This window comes from Oncorhynchus masou, chromosome 29, assembly GCF_036934945.1.
Source record: "Oncorhynchus masou masou isolate Uvic2021 chromosome 29, UVic_Omas_1.1, whole genome shotgun sequence".
NCBI lineage: Eukaryota > Metazoa > Chordata > Actinopteri > Salmoniformes > Salmonidae > Oncorhynchus > Oncorhynchus masou.
In genome coordinates, this window is record NC_088240.1 from 48,674,696 (window position 1) to 48,687,442 (window position 12,747).

General features: G+C 43.9%; 1 protein-coding gene across 10 annotated transcripts in view; it reads right to left on the minus strand.

The window, feature by feature from the left end:
- Positions 1–12,747, minus strand: part of LOC135519935 (LIM domain only protein 7-like) — a 134,802-nt gene that overhangs the window by 94,741 nt on the left and 27,314 nt on the right. Inside the window, exon 2 of one of the 10 annotated variants that reach the window (XM_064945174.1) lies at positions 6,212–6,394. The exons of the other annotated variants lie outside the window; for them this stretch is intronic. The gene's annotated coding sequence lies outside the window, so the exon portion shown is untranslated. The remainder of the gene's footprint in view (positions 1–6,211; positions 6,395–12,747) is intronic. 10 annotated transcript variants of the gene reach the window in all.

Consider the following 12,747-nt stretch of genomic DNA (forward strand, 5'->3'; position numbering starts at 1 on the left):
CATCCGATCCTCATTTGCTAAGTCAAACGACACCGCTGGTTCTGCTCACACTGCCCTACCCTGTGCTCTGACCTCTTTCTCCCTCTCTCTCCAGATGAAATCTCGCTTCTTGTGACGGCCGGCCGCCCAACAACCTGCCCGCTTGACCCTATCCCCTCCTCTCTTCTCCAGACCATTTCCGGAGACCTTCTCCCTTACCTCACCTCGCTCATCAACTCATCCCTGACCGCTGGCTACGTCCCTTCCGTCTTCAAGAGAGCGAGAGTTGCACCCCTTCTGAAAAAACCTACACTCGATCCCTCCGATGTCAACAACTACAGACCAGTATCCCTTCTTTCTTTTCTCTCCAAAACTCTTGAACGTGCCGTCCTTGGCCAGCTCTCCCGCTATCTCTCTCAGAATGACCTTCTTGATCCAAATCAGTCAGGTTTCAAGACTAGTCATTCAACTGAGACTGCTCTTCTCTGTATCACGGAGGCGCTCCGCACTGCTAAAGCTAACTCTCTCTCCTCTGCTCTCATCCTTCTAGACCTATCGGCTGCCTTCGATACTGTGAACCATCAGATCCTCCTCTCCACCCTCTCCGAGTTGGGCATCTCCCGGCGCGGCCCACGCTGGATTGCGTCAAACCTGACAGGTCGCTCCTACCAGGTGGCGTGGCGAGAATCTGTCTCCTCGCCACGCGCTCTCACCACTGGTGTCCCCCAGGGCTCTGTTCTAGGCCCTCTCCTATTCTCTCTGTACACCAAGTCACTTGGCTCTGTCATAACCTCACATGGTCTCTCCTATCATTGCTATGCAGACGACACACAATTAATCTTCTCCTTTCCCTTCTGATGACCAGGTGGCGAATCGCATCTCTGCATGTCTGGCAGACATATCAGTGTGGATGACGGATCACCACCTCAAGCTGAACCTCGGCAAGACGGAGCTGCTCTTCCTCCCGGGGAAGGATTGCCCGTTCCATGATCTCGCCATCACGGTTGACAACTCCATTGTGTCCTCCTCTCAGAGCGCTAAGAACCTTGGCGTGATCCTGGACAACACCCTGTCGTTCTCAACTAACATCAAGGCGGTGGCCCGTTCCTGTAGGTTCATGCTCTACAACATCCGCAGAGTACGACCCTGCCCACACAGGAAGCGGCGCAGGTCCTAATCCAGGCACTTGTCATCTCCCGTCTGGATTACTGCAACTCGCTGTTGGCTGGGCTCCCTGCCTGTGCCATTAAACCCCTACAACTCATCCAGAACGCCGCAGCCCGTCTGGTGTTCAACCTTCCCAAGTTCTCTCACGTCACCCCGCTCCTCCGCTCTCTCCACTGGCTTCCAGTTGAAGCTCGCATCCGCTACAAGACCATGGTGCTTGCCTACGGAGCTGTGAGGGGAACGGCACCGCAGTACCTCCAGGCTCTGATCAGGCCCTACACCCAAACAAGGGCACTGCGTTCATCCACCTCTGGCCTGCTCGCCTCCCTACCACTGAGGAAGTACAGTTCCCGCTCAGCCCAGTCAAAACTGTTCGCTGCTCTGGCCCCCCAATGGTGGAACAAACTCCCTCACGACGCCAGGACAGCGGAGTCAATCACCACCTTCCGGAGACACCTGAAACCCCACCTCTTTAAGGAATACCTAGGATAGGATAAAGTAATCCTTCTCACCCCCCCCCTTAAATGATTTAGAATCACTATTGTAAAGTGGCTGTTCCACTGGATGTCATAAGGTGAATTCACCAATTTGTAAGTCGCTCTGGATAAGAGCGTCTGCCAAATGACTTAAATGTAAATGTAAATGTAATGTCATCTCAACCCCTCAATACTAGCCTGAAGCCTCAAACAAAATTATTATGCTGCTCTGTCATTGGCCACAGATTTTAGTCTGAATCTGCCATTATTGAAAGTTGCTTGTGTGATGTCGTTTGTGGTGAAAACAAAGTTATCATGCAAGCAGTCAGACAAGTGAAATTTATGGTCAGTGTAGAAAACTTTAAGCTTGTCAAAGAACGTGTCAATACTTTGCCCCTTGATAACCAGCGCACTTCTGTATGTTGTAAAAGTGTTACATAGTCGCTGCCCATATCATTGCATAGTGCAGAAAATAAAGCAAGGCCCCTGAACTCTTGTGTAACAAAGTTAACTATTTTCACTATAGTGTCCAAAATGTCTTTCAAGCTGTCAGGCATTCCTTTGGCAGCAAGAGTCTCGCAGTGAATGCTGCAGTGTAACCAAGTGGTGTCGGGAGCAACTGCTTGCACGCTTGTTACCACTCCACCTGTCATGGCTTTTGCGCCATCAGTACAGATACCAACACATCTTGACCACCAAAGTCCATTTGATGTCACAAAGCTGTCCTGTACTTTAAAAATATCCTCTCCTGTTGTCCTGGCTTCCAGTGGTTTGCAGAAGAGGATGTCTTCCTTAATTGACCCCCCATAAAAGTAATGGACATATACCAGGAGCTGTGCCAGGCCCGCCACGTCTGTTGACTCACCCAGCTGTAACGCATAAAATTCACTGGCTTGTATGCAAAGCAGTAATTGTTTCAAAACATCTCCTGCCATGTCACTGATACGTTGTGAAACAGTGTTTTTGGCCTTTTCCCCAGCATTGTCCCAGCCATATCCGCAGCATCAGGAAGAATTAAGTCCTCCACAATAGTATGGGGCTTGCCGGTCCTAGCCACTTGGTAGCTCACCATATAAGGCTTCTTATTAATGGTATCTGTTGCTTTTATACATGTTTTACTAATCTAAAGTCGTCTCGCTCCAAAAACTCCCTTGGATTATTTTTCAAATTGTCATGTTATGTTTCTAAATGTCTTCGCAAGAGTGGTTTCATCAAGTTGTGAGCTAGTACTTTTGCACATATAACACACTGTGGCTGAGGCAAGGCACTACTCCCAATATAAGTGAACCCCAAATCAATGAAGTTCTCATCATATTAGCGCCTCTTCGATGGTCCAACGTTCCGGTCTGTTAGGTGCTTTCCCGGGTAAGCGGGCAGGAGCTCTTTGGCTGCAACAGATTCACAACGGTCACTGTCCATGCTAGATGGGAAAACAATTCATTTAGAATTACTGATGCTAGCATTGGATGTGCTCGTGGAAGCAGAACAACTTGTGTCGTCGACAGGTGCAGGTGTAGAGCTGGTATGTGTCTCTATGGATGCGGACCTTATTTTTATTTTGTTACCATTTATCCATTTTAGAGCAAACGGAATGAGCAGCAGCTAGGTTACATGTGACCGTTAGTGGAATTCCCACGAGAGAGTAACGGTTAATGTAATTGGATGTTAATTATTTGATTAGGCTACCTGTATTTGACATTGTGTTGTTATTTCGCTGAACACAAGATGGTTACATTTTATTTTTGGCAATGAAACGAGGCTACTCAGGCATGAAAAAAAGTCAAATGTTTATCCCGTTGGAAAATCTAAATGGACTGTTTGAAAATGTGAAAGAAATATACAGTGTCTTGCGAAAGTATTCGGCCCCCTTGAACTTTGCGACCTTTTGCCACATTTCAGGCTTCAAACATAAAGATATAAAACTGTATTTTTTTGTGAAGAATCAACAACAAGTGGGACACAATCATGAAGTGGATATTTCAAACTTTTTTAACAAATTAAAAACTGGTAAATTGGGCGTGCAAAATTATTCAGCCCCTTTACTTTCAGTGCAGCAAACTCTCTCCAGAAGTTCAGTGAGGATCTCTGAATGATCCAATGTTGACCTAAATGACTAATGATGATAAATACAATCCACCTGTGTGTAATCAAGTCTCCGTATAAATGCACCTGCACTGTGATAGTCTCAGAGGTCCGTTAAAAGCGCAGAGAGCATCATGAAGAACAAGGAACACACCAGGCAGGTCCGAGATACTGTTGTGAAGAAGTTTAAAGCCGGATTTGGATACAAAAAGATTCCCCAAGCCTTAAACATCCCAAGGAGCACTGTGCAAGAGATAATATTGAAATGGAAGGAGTATCAGACCACTGCAAATCTACCAAGATCTGGCCGTCCCTCTAAACTTTCAGCTCATACAAGGAGAAGACTGATCAGAGATGCAGCCAAGAGGCCCATGATCACTCTGGTTGAACTGCAGAGATCTACAGCTGAGGTGGGAGACTCTGTCCATAGGACAACAATCAGTCGTATATTGCACAAATCTGGCATTTATGGAAGAGTGGCAAGAAGAAAGCCATTTCTTAAAGATATCCATAAAAAGTGTAGTTTAAAGTTTGCCACAAGCCACCTGTGAGACACACCAAACATGTGGAAGAAGGTGCTCTGGTCAGATGAAATCAAAATTGAACTTTTTGGCAACAATGCAAAACGTTATGTTTGGCGTAAAAGCAACACAGCTCATCAACCACAACACACCATCCCCACTGACAAACATGGTGGTGGCAGCATCATGGTTTGGGCCTGCTTTTCTTCAGCAGGGACAGGGAAGATGGTTAAAATTGATGGGAAGATGGATGGAGCCAAATACAGGACCATTCTGGAAGAAAACCTGATGGAGTCTGCAAAAGACCTGAGACTGGGACGGAGATTTGTCTTCCAACAAGACAATGATCCAAAACATAAAGCAAAATCTACAATGGAATGGTTAAAAAATAAACATATCCAGGTGTTAGAATGGCCAAGTCAAAGTCCAGACCTGAATCCAATCGAGAATCTGTGGAAATAACTGAAAACTGCTGTTCACAAATGCTCTCCATCCAACCTCACTGCGCTCGAGCTGTTTTGCAAGGATGAATGGGAAAAAATTCTGTCTCTCGATGTGCAAAACTGATAGAGACATACCCCAAGTGACTTACAGCTGTAATCGCAGCAAAAGGTGTCGCTACAAAGTATTAACTTATTAAGGGGGCTGAATAATTTTGCACGCCCAATTTTTCAGTTTTTGATTTGTTAAAAAAGTTTGAAATATCCAATAAATGTCGTTCCACTTCTAGATCGTGTCCCACTTGTTGTTGATTCTTCACAAAAAAATACTGTTTTATATCTTTATGTCTGAAGCCTGAAATGTGGCAAAAGATCTCAAAGTTCAAGGGGGCCGAATACTTTCGCAAGGCACTGTATATTATTTTTTGGCATACCCCCAACATCATTGCGCATAATAACAGTTTGGGAATACCTGGGCCAGAACATCAAGTCAGAACAACATACCAACCCAATGATAACAGGAGTGATATTGCTGCTGATGTATGAGATAATGACTGGTGTATGAGAACACACAGACATGGAGCAGCACACCTGTCAGACTGGGTTTGAGGGAGTGGAGACTTGGACACACACCAGGAACACAACAGCTGATGTGGCATTCTTAACGTGTGTGTGTGCGCGCGCGCGTGTGCCCATATGCGTGTATGTTTGTTTGGCCAACAACAGCTCCAGGAAGACAGGAGACATGGCCCAGGGTCTATATTGGTAGACATTCCAGTTTGTGCTTGCAAAACATCCACATGCCTCCTCACCCTCAACACGCAACTCAAGGTTTACAAGAAAACATACACGTAAACACACAGACACACACACACAAGGACTAATCAAGGCGAGAATGCCAAGCGGGGGAGAAAACATACACGTAAACACACAGTCACACACACACAAGGACTAATCGAGGGGAGAAAACATACACGTAAACACACACAAGGACTAATCAAGGGGAGAATGCCAAGCGGGGGAGAAAACACAATCTAAAAAAAGCTCCATTCCCAAGATTGCTCTCATCATTCCACTTAATCCAATGTCAAAATGTGATCCTCCAGATCCTAAATTTAGCCAAGCTAGCCCCCCATATCGTTCCCCCCCACTTGGATACCTGAGATTGGGGGTACAGAGAGAAACATTGCCCCTAGAGAGAACCAGCACTCAGCCTGGTATTAACTCGGTTTTTACTGCCCCTAAGGGTGTATTAGCCTCTTGGACATTCAATACTATTTTCTTTTACATACAGTACCAGTCAAAGGTTTGGACATTCAAGGGTTTTTCTTCTTCTTAAAAAAAAATAACTTTCTACATTGTAGAAAAGTAGTGAAGACATCAAAACTATGGAATAACACATGGAATAATGTAATAACCAAAAAAGTGTTTAATAACAAATCAAAATATATTTTATATTTGAGATTCTTCAAAGTAGCCACCTTTGCCTTGATGACAGCTTTGCACACTGTTGGCATTCTCTCAACCAGCTTCATGAGGTAGTCACCTGAAATGTCTCGAAGGAGTTCCCACATACACTGAGCACTTGTTGGCTGCTTTTTCTTCACTCTGCGGTCCAACTCATCCCAAACCATCTCAATTGGGTAGAGGTCAGGTGATGCAGCACTCCATCACTCTCCTTGGTCAAATAACCCTTACAGAGCCTGAAGGTTTGTTTTAGGTCATTGTCCTGTTGAAAAACAAATGATAGTCCCACTAAGCGCAAAACAGATGGGATGGCATATCGCTGCAGAATGCTGTGGTAGCCATGCTGGTTAAGTGTGCCTTGAATTCTAAATAAATCACCAACAGTGTCACCAGCAAAGCACCCCCACCCCATCACACCTCCTCCTGCATGCTTCATTGGTGGGAACCACACATGCAGAGATCATCCGTTCACCTACTCTGCATCTCACAAAGACACGGCGGTTGGAACCAAAAATCTTACATTTGGACTCATCAGATTTCCACTGGTCTAATGTCCATTGCTCATGTTTCAAAATGTCGGACTGAACACAGCAGTGTAGCTCACCTCAAGACCTCAAGATAAAAACCATATCGGTAAGCTAGAATAAATATTAGCACTTCACAAACTGGTGAGTAATAACCTTCAATCTGGATATCAACACAAAAAAATCAAAAGACTTGAGAAATGTATCTACAAATATTACGAAAACAAACAAAACCCAAACATGACGGAGAGTGAAACAAATCTCAAAACGAGAAGTGACTCTTCTACAGACACAGACAATGTAATGGTAAATGTTGAAATCGATCTGTTAAAATTAGTAAATGGCAAACTGGGCATACTTGAACTAGTCAATAATTATATAAAAGAGTTGAAGGCAAGCCTCAAGATGAGTGAGTAAAAGGCTGCGACATTGGAGAAAGATAAAAACAAGCTAAAAGGGACAGTCAATAAGATTGAAACCGATGTTAATGAACTTAAAAAGGAGAACATCTTTCCGAGAGAAGCCTTACTTGACATACAGACTAGATCCATGAGAGGAAATCTGGTACTTACAGGTATCCGAGAGAAAGAAGTAGAAGTTCCTGAATGTGTAATTAGGGAATTCCTCCTTACAGCGCATCAGATCCCACGCAAAGCTGTTGACCAAATCCAACTCGAACGTGTGCACCGTTTCGGACAGAGGTATGAATGCCCAATCATTGCCAAATTTGCTTTCTTTAAAGATAAAATAATGGTTAAAAGCCTGGGTAAAAGACTTGCTGGCACAAAAATAGGCATGAATGATCAGTTCCCGAAGGAAATTGCAGAACCGCTCAAAGTTCTGTATCCGATCTTCAAGGAAAATAGATTTAAAGGGAAACGGGTATGTCTCGTAGTCGATAAACTGTATTTTGATAACCAAATGTTCAGAGACACAAAGACTACTCCATGGCTATTCTAAGAATTACGAGGTTCTCGTAGAGGAGGTGAATAATGGAACACACAATACTAGCCCTGGTAGGACTTGCAATAATACAAATGAATTGATAGAAAAGCAATCTTCAAATATAACTAATTGGAACACAAAAATACTAATTCAACACGGTGGAGATAAAAACACAGTAGACATAAGGCACAGTATGTGGGTGTGTGTGGATGTATTGTGATGGAAGATGTGGGGTTTGTTTTTGGTGTTTGGGAAAGTGTGGCGTTAAGTGAGTGAGAAAGGAAATGGTTGCATATCCCAGAACCATGTGTGTCTGTCAGCAGGGGTTGAGAGAGCTTTCAATTTTGTGCAGATGAGGGATATACATAATAGATTATACATCTAATGTATTTATTTATAGTCCTACATTGATGGAATGGTCCACAACCCTACACTCTAGACCAACCTGAATGACCCAGACACTAAAGAGACGTCGCTATCTGCTGTATGGGTCGGCTGTAAGCTACCTGTATGCAGCCAAAATGCGGTCAGAGACCTACTAGAGCAACAACGCCCCCTCAGGATTCTGAGCCTGCCTGGCAGGGTTGGTCCTACAAAGCCTAAGCCCCCTGATGGGTGAGCATAATATACAAGGAAATTCTCAATGCTGCTAATGAGAACCTTGACGACCTTGTACCTAGCCGGTGAAGATTCCGGTGGGGTGCCCCCACCCAGGCAGTGGCAGTGCTGGCAACACAGGCTGTCATAACCCATGGGAAGGGGATCACACTCTGACATTCAGAGAGGGGGCATATTATTGTGGCCCTGTTGGCACAAAATCATCAAAGGTCTGACTGCACTGAGCTGCTTGGGAATATGGTCCCAACAGGGGTGCCACTCCCTGACCTTAGAGAGCCATTTTATTTCTCTATTTGGTTAGGTCAGGGTGTGATGTGGGGTGGGCATTCTGTTTTGTTTTTCTATGATTTTGTATTTCTATGTTTTGGCCGGGTATGGTTCTCAATCAGGGTCTATCGTTGTCTCTGATTGGGAACCATACTTAGGTAGCCCTTTTCCCTCCTTTCTTTGTGGGAAGTTAACTTTGGTTGTGGCACATAACCTTTAACTAAGCTTGAATTAAGTATTGTTTGTTGTTTTTGTCGGCGTCATCCTAATATAAAGGAATATATACGCTCACCACTCTGCGCTTTGGTCCAGTTCTTTCGTCGACCATGAAAGGGGGACCACATGTGGGTGTTTCAGGACCACGTGTGGGTGTTTCATTTTTGGCCAGTTTTGCTCAGTTTTGCAGACCTTCTACACAATATGACATGTGTTACACAAGATGGGGATTTAGAAAGAGAGAGAGAGAGAGTGCACGAGAGAAAAGCAAACTTGGATACATTTGTAAACTATGCTTAGCTTAGCCCTAGCACCTTGCCTCGAGCTGCCGCTCTTATGGGTCAGAATTATAACGATGTAATTACTTGTTGAAAGTCTCTTTGTGGACCGAGTTCTGCTTACTGGGCGGTTCGACGAGGACTATTCCTTCAATGGAGGTCTCCTTCGTTATCGGGTGTAAGTCTTTGATTGTCCACACCATATCAGTGTCCTTTCTCTTAGTGGTCTGTTCCCTTGCACAGTTCATCATTTCAAAGATATTCTCTTTGATCTGTATAATGAACAGTATGTAAACATCATGTACTTATTATGAAAACTCTCAAAGTTACAATGTTTTTGTTATAACGTCGTCATTTAACTTTTAATAACATAACAAAAACAACATTCATTTTCATATTCCAACTATCGCTGTTACCACCATTTTGGCTGATGAAATATATTGTCCTTAAGTCCATTTATTGCATGTTACCGTTCTGAGGTAGATTCTCCATTAGGCCCACCATACATTCCAATCCTCCACACTGAGAGGACAAAGGATTCATGTACTGCTTTAAGATTTACAATTGGCATGAGGTATCATAAACCCCCCCATCAATCCCTCTATACCTCTCCCCCTCTGCAGAAGTGAGAGATGTCTCTGTAGGACTGTGATCCACGGTAACCTGACCTGAACAGGCCAGTCATGATAGGATGAATCACAATAATTGTTTGCTAAAATTATAATTGCAAGCCGAGAATCCACTCTCACATACAGTGGGGAGAACAAGTATTTGATACACTGCCGATTTTGCAGGTTTTCCTGCTTACAAAGCATCTAGAGGTCTGTCATTTTTTTATCATAGGTACTCTTCAACTGTGAGAGACAGAATCTAAAACAAAAATCCAGAAAATCACATTGTATGATTTTTAAGTATTACATTTGCATTTTATTGCATGACATAAGCATTAGATCACCTACCAACCAGTAAGAATTCCGGCTCTCACAGACAGTTTTTCTTTAAGAAGCCCTCCTGTTCTCCACTCATTACCTGTATTAACTGCACCTGTTTGAACTCGTTACCTGTATAAAAGACACCTGTCCACACACTCAATCAAACATACTCCAACCTCTCTAAAATGGCCAAGACCAGAGAGCTGTGTAAGGACATCAGGGATACAATTGTAGACCTGCACAAGGCTGGGATGGGCTACAGGACAATAGGTAAGCAGCTTGGTGAGAAGGCAACATCTTTTGGTGCAATTATTTGAAAATGGAAGAAGTTGAAGATGACGGTCAATCACCCTCAGTCTGGGGCTCCATGCAAGATCTCACCTCGTGGGGCGTCAATGATCATGAGGAAGGTGAGGGATCAGCCCAGAACTACACGGCAGGACCTGGTCAATGACCTGAAGAGAGCTGGGACCACAGTCTCAAAGAAAACCATTAGTAACACACTATACCGTCATGGATTAAAATCCTGCAGCGCACGCAAGGTCCCTCTGCTCAAGCCAGCGCATGTCCCGGCCCGTCTGAAGTTTGCCAATGACCATCTGGATGATCCAGAGGGGGAATGGGAGAAGGTCATGTGGTCTGATGAGACAAAAATAGAGCTTTTTGGTCTAAACTCCACTTGCCGTGTTTGGAGGATGAAGAAGGATGAGTACAACCCCAAGATTACTATCCCAACCGTGAAGCATGGAGGTGGAAACATAATTCTTTGGGGATGCTCTTCTGCAAAGGGGACAGGACAACTGCACCGTATTGAGGGGAGGATGGATGGGGCCATGTATCGCGAGATCTTGGCCAACAACATCCTTCCTTCAGTAAGAGCATTGATGGGTCGTGGCTGGGTCTTCCAGCATGACACAGCTAGGGCAACTAAGGAGTGTCTCCATAAGAAGCATCTCAAGGTCCTGAATTGGCCTAGCCAGTCTCTAGACCTGAACCCAATAGAAAATCTTTGGAGTGAGCTGAAAGTCCATCTTGCCCAGCGACAGCCCCGAAACCTGAAGGATCTGGAGAGGGTTTGTATGGAGGAGTGGGCCAAAATCCCTGCTGCTGTGTATGCAAACCTGGTCAAGAACTACAGGAAACGTATGATCTGTCATTGCAAACAAAGGTTTCTGTACCAAATATTAAGTTCTGTTTTTCTGATGTATCAAATACTTATGTCATGCAATAAAATGCAAATGAATTACTTAAAAATCATACAATGTGATTTTCTGGATTTTTGTTTAAGATTCCGTCTCTCACAGTTGAAATGTACCTATGATAAACATTACAGACCTCTACATGCTTTGTAAGTAGGAAAACCTGCAAAATCGGCAGTGTATCAAATACTTATTCTCCCCACTGTAGGTACGTGGTTGCAAAGGGCATCAATGTCTTAACAGCTCAATTTGCCAAGGCAAGAAACTCTGAGCACAGCCCAATCCAGAAATCTGGCAGCGGCTTCTGATTAAATTAAATTTTCACAAAACAGCTTGTTGCAATTTCGATGAGGTTCTCTTGTTCAGATATCATAAGTGGACTTGAGGCACGGCATGACAGGGATAACGAATCCAGTTGCTTGTGTTGTACATTTCACACCCAAGTCACTCAGGTGCTTTGCTATATATATATTTGACATTGTCTGTAAGCTTGAGTTCATTTGCACACAAAAAAATCATAAAATGATGGAAAGACCTGTTTGTTGTCCTTATTGATGCAAACAAAGAAGTGCTCCAACTTCTTATTAATAGCCTCAATGTTGTCCCACACATTGAATATAGTTGCATATAGTCCATGTAATCCTAGATTCAGATCATTCAGGCAAGAAAAAACATCACCCAAATAGACCAGTCGTGTGAGAAACTCGTCATCATGCAAGCGGTCAGACAAGTAAAACTTATGGTCAGTAAAGAGAACTTTAAACTCGTTTCTCAATTTTTAAAACGTGTCAATACTTTCCCCCTTGATAACCAGTGCACTTCTGTATGTTGTAAAAGCATTACATGGTCGCTGCCCATATCTTTGCACAATGTACAAAATACACAAGAGTTCAGGGGCCTTGCTTTAACAAAAGTTAACCATTTTCACTGTAGTGTCCAAAACGTATTTCAAGCTGTCAGGCATTCCCTTGTCAGCAAGAGCCTTTTGGTGGATGCTGCAGTGCACCCAAGTGGTGTCGGGAGCAACTGCTTGCACGCGTTACCACTTTACTATGTCTTCCTGTCTTGGCTTTTGTGCAATCAGCGTCATCAGTACACTGGTTTCCAGTGGTTGCAGAAGAGGAAGTCTTCCTTAGTTGACCCCCTCCCCTATAAACGTAACAAACATATACCAGGATCTGTGCCAGGCCCGCCATATCTATTGACTCATCCAGGTGTAACACATATAATTCACTGGCTTGTATGTAAGCCGTAATTGTTTCAAAACATCTCCTGCCATGTCACTGATGCGTCATGAAACGGTGTTGTTTGATGAAGACAATGTCTATATAGTTTATTGGGACTTTTTCCCCAGCATTGTCCCAGCCATGGCGGCGTCAGCAGGAAGAATTAAGTCCTCCAGAATAGTGTGGGGCTTGCCTGGCCCAGCCACTCGGTAGCTCACCATATAAGACGCTTCTAACCCCTTCTTAATAATGATTTCTGTTGCTTTTATACATGTGTTACTACTCGAAAGTCATCTTTATTCTCGCTCAAAAAACTCCCTTGGCTTATATTTCAAATGGTCTTGTTTTGTTTCTAAATGTCTGTGCAAGAGTGAAGGTTTACCGTGAGAGAGTAACGGTTAATGTGAATG